Raw genomic sequence first — 4,462 nt, 5'->3', positions numbered from 1 at the left:
CAGTAGAAGAGGCAAACTTTTGGCTGGTGGATCTCCAAGGCTTTATTTTAAATTTCCCAGGAAGAGTCTAAGCATAAATTAAGACAGTCCAGTGGATTTTGATTGTAGTTGAAATGATATGCACAGTTATATTCTGCGAATATAAAGAGAGAATTTCTTAACATAAAGAAGTTTTGTTGTTCTCAGTTGAAGTATTTCTAAACTGTATGTTAGACACATCACGATGAATAAAAGCAAATAAAGGAATGGTAGTAGCATGAACAAGAAGGAAAAAGAAGTCCTGTAGGAAAAGTAAGAGTTTGATAGGAGTGACCTGAACACAGATGTTCATATGCTTGTGGTCTGAGGGAAGAAGAGTCAGAGAAAGGGATTGGAGAGAGAAGAAAAGTTTCAAAGCAGAGAGGAGGAAGGGAAGAGGTTATATCTAACATCTAAAATTAAAAGTGTCATAAGTATCTTCAAGTATTTAAACCAAAGTCATGAACAGCTGAGGCTGAGTGGAAACTATTTTTTTATAAAGAACACAGCTTAAGATGAAAACAATTTAGCCCATATCAGATAAAGCAACTTTTGGAAAATAAAATTACAAGTACCATGTAATCATTTAATAACCATACAATCAAGCAACTAAATGCAACAAAAAAAAAATCTGCTTTTCATACTCTGAATTATCAAGATGAATAAGTTTAATTGTAATTAGTGATTCAAACTCAGAAAAAAATCACAAAGATTAAATTCAAAACACATAAAGCATTGACTCTTCTTCTCCTGTCTCCAATTTATTTTCCACTAGCTTTTAAATGTAGAATTTACAAGCATGATCAGGTCAGGGACCCAAAATGCCTACAAGTGCAAATAAACAGTTTCTACACTATTTACATCACAACTTGCTAAAAATCCTTAGCTTATTTACCAGTGTCTTTACTCCACAGAACTGCATAAGGCACCACTCAATAGGAAAGATGATGCTTTTCGTTAAACCAGCTGATACAGCTGTGGTAAGCAAACCCGGCTGGCTCCAGCTCCATTGATGCAGGCTGTACCTAACTGGGCTCTGCAGGAAGCAGCTGGAAATCCTTCCTGATTCCAGTCCCAGGTGGGATATATGAGCCGCAGAGAGGGTCATACCTTCCTTGCTCTGCTAGATCTGTGCAAAATGAGCAAGCCTCATTTCTGTGTAGGAAACCCTGGAGTTTCAGAAAATTTGAAACAATCACTTCAGTTTTGTCTGAATGTGTGAAAGCAAAATTGAAATGTATATAACATGTAATTTCCCAAAGGTGAGGTTACCAATGTTGATTACAATGTGTATTTCTGCCATTGCACAGTGTGGATGCATCAGGGGTATGTATTCAGATCCCGTGTTCCCAAGGAGTTCTGTTTTATACGTACCAAAATGCTAAATGCTTGCAATTGTCTGCTGTAATATGCAAAGGCCAGTTGGCCAGCATGTAGAACAGTTAAGCCTTTATTGTTGCTAGCCTTAACATTTTCAGCAAGGTTGAATAAAGCCATTATCACTGAGTCTTTAATCTGCTCTTTTGGTAATGTAACATGGGGCTTTTTAAGCAAATGTAGAGACCTACGCGTATTACTGAGGCTGAGCCCAAAACAAAGTTGTACCAGAAACACTAAGCCCCTTAAGAACATGCAAAATTAAGAGCCTTGCCTGCTCCTGTGCCAACTGTGCTCATTAACTTGTCCCAATAGATTTTCATGCAATCCCACTGAGGAGCTAGATGACTTTATTTCCAGCATACATTCATCCAAAAATATTCTCTGAAGATGCAAATCAGTACATCTGGTCACCGGCAAACTATATTTGACTACTGAGATAAATACAGTACGGGGGATATAACAGCATCTGCTTTTACCTGGTACTGAGTGCTCCTTATTCATTTAAAATAGAATGACAAATATGTCCCAGTATTCCCCAGCATTACAATGCCAATGAACACTAATGGTACTAGATGCTGTAGAAAGAAAGAACAAAACACGACCACTCCCTCAGTCTGTAGAATTCAGCATGTGAGTGACAAAATCAGGAAGGACAGATTGATGAAGATCGTCCTGTAAGCACTAGAAAAACACATAACATTTGTCCTAAGCATTTTTAAAGCATTATTATTAAATAGCCATTAGATTTGAATTCCCTACTTTTTCCGTCAAACTGTTATTGTTTGCTTTCAGACGTAGCTGCTAAGGTGAAGTAAGTCTTACTGTTGGGTGCAGGTAATGCTTCATGGTTCATTTTGCCCATTTTGATTTTCTTATCTAATCTCACCATCACTGTGTTACTCATGCAGATTTAATGCAAAAAATCAGATAGCCGATTCGCAGCAGGGTTTCTTATCTCTCTTCTGCTTCTTCCAAAGTTGTTTGCACTTCCACAGTTGAAGCCATAAAAACTACACCATTGAAATCACAGGTTTCAGTCCCAAAACACGAGTAAGAGATGGTCAAATGTTTAACTCTGCTCTACAGCCTGCTGAAAAAAATATTTTCAGTGGTGAAACTGCTAATTTTGGCAGACAGGAATGCTCTTCAAGGAATGAATGTTCTTATATAGCACTGACCTTAAAGCTTCTAATGAGCAGCTTTTTCCAGGCTTCCTTTTTGGAATTTATCACAGCTACTGCAGGTGGTGTGTGTCGTGGTCAGTATTCTGTTTCAAAAATATCTGAGCTTAGCAAATATTTCCTACTATTCTATTCTTCCTTTGTGTTACGGATTCTCTAGTTTAGCTGCATTTGCCACACTCCTCACCTTTGATATCAAATGCCCTTTGGTAAAAGGGCATATGACAACAACATTGGGTCAGGTAATTTGCTTGGTTTTAACAGGCTCTGCTTTGAAATGTGAAGGTTTTAATGCAAATTAAAAAAATAAATCAAAAACATATCTATTCCAAAACACATCAGATATACTCATAACTTAAAAAAAATCTGTAGAACTCCTCTTTTAGAAATTGTGATTGAAAATATTACTATATAAATCTAAGGAGGGAACCTGACAATATTTGGACTCAATTTTTGCTTTAAATTATAGCTCCTAAGGAGCAAGACTGCGTGAAAGAAATTGTGACCATTAGCACTTCATACTGAGAGGTCTGCATTTACTCTCAAAATGTGTCTTTGAAGTTGTGATACATTCTGCATTTCCTCTAACTTAAGGTAAAGAGGAGCAACTATATCGGAATCTACTAAATACAGCACATCTTACGGAAACTGCCATTGTATTTACAGCAATGAGAGAGGAATAATCATGCATTCAGACAAATAATCTTTTATCTCCTGTACAAGGAAATCAAACAGAGAGAGAGAGAGAGACTTTAAAAAAAAGAAAAAAAAAAAGATAAACTGTACCTCAGTGGATTGTGGAATAATCCATTTATTCTCAGATAGGAAAACATATAGTCAGTACTTATCTATTTATGTGCCTTTAGCTACATGTTTTCTCAAATTGGTCCTTAAAAATGCCCATCTAGTGCACTACATACTTTCTTTAGAAAAACAAGCTATCAGTACAGTTATTACTGGCAAATGCTGCCAAAAATTTTGCCAAGTCACCGCCCAAGTCAAGTCCCATTCTATCTTCAAACACATGCAAAACGAAGTGCAAGCTGCAGACCATTCCTGTGGTCTGAAAAACAAGACAGAACACAAAACAAAAGATGGAGTTACAAAAGAGTGAGGAAAGTTATGACTGGGCAGGCTTATGAGACGCTTGACAATGTAGTTGGTACATAACAGAAGATCCTGTTCTTGTTTCTAAAGCTTTCTGCAATACTTCTTAATTGAACGGTTTGATTTTGGACTGCATTTTGTCATTTTTTTAGGACACCTATGTGTAGTTAAAGCACACGCACATGCACACAGATGAAGTGAACTCCCTTTTGGTTCCCCCTCCTGTAACATGTAGCCTCTGCTTCCCTCCCACTCATCCCATTACAGACTGGTCATACCTCTTATTTCACTATTTAAATTCCAAGATCCTTGCAGTCTTATGCCTTTTACAGACTTGAAGCAGTTAACAGACATGACAATTAAAATAGCGTGACTTAAAATAATAAGGCACATGCATATACAACTGCAAAGTGTGGTTGAAGTGTTGTTGCTACGGAGGTGCAGCTATAACCAAACTGTCAGTGGGTACTGTGCTCTTAAAATTTAGAAATCTAGCATTTAAAGGGGTAAAACCCTTTGTATGGCTCTTCTTTTGGTTTGAAATAAGAATATGGTGAGTGTTGGTTACTGTGAAAAGTGACTTCCGTTAATTTTCAGCAATTGTGTCTTCCATTCTGGGAGAAAGCTGCAAGTCACCGGCAATAGAGAAAAAAAACCCTTACGTTTGTCACTTTTAATTGTTGTCGGTCAGCTTTAGGAGATCAGAGTGTCAGAATAAAAAGAGAGACTAATGTTTTAATCACCTTGCAGGAGAATCAAAAAAGCACTGACAGTCT

General features: G+C 37.2%; 1 long non-coding RNA gene across 2 annotated transcripts; it reads right to left on the bottom strand.

Annotated features, from left to right (window-relative positions):
• Positions 1-451: 451 nt before the first annotated feature.
• LOC135312294 (uncharacterized) lies at positions 452-3,653 on the bottom strand. 2 transcript variants are annotated; one of them, XR_010371860.1, is made up of 3 exons: positions 3,366-3,653; positions 2,577-2,665; positions 452-2,488 (listed from the first exon to the last, which is right to left on the bottom strand). It is a non-coding gene; the product is annotated as an uncharacterized LOC135312294 (long non-coding RNA). The 2 variants fall into 2 exon arrangements; XR_010371861.1 differs by having other exon boundaries at positions 452-2,485.
• Positions 3,654-4,462: the final 809 nt, after the last annotated feature.

Source organism: Phalacrocorax carbo, chromosome 2, assembly GCF_963921805.1.
Source record: "Phalacrocorax carbo chromosome 2, bPhaCar2.1, whole genome shotgun sequence".
NCBI classification, from domain to species: Eukaryota; Metazoa; Chordata; class Aves; order Suliformes; family Phalacrocoracidae; genus Phalacrocorax; species Phalacrocorax carbo.
The sequence above is the reverse complement of the archived record's forward strand: the minus strand, read 5'-3'. Positions and strand labels throughout refer to the sequence as shown.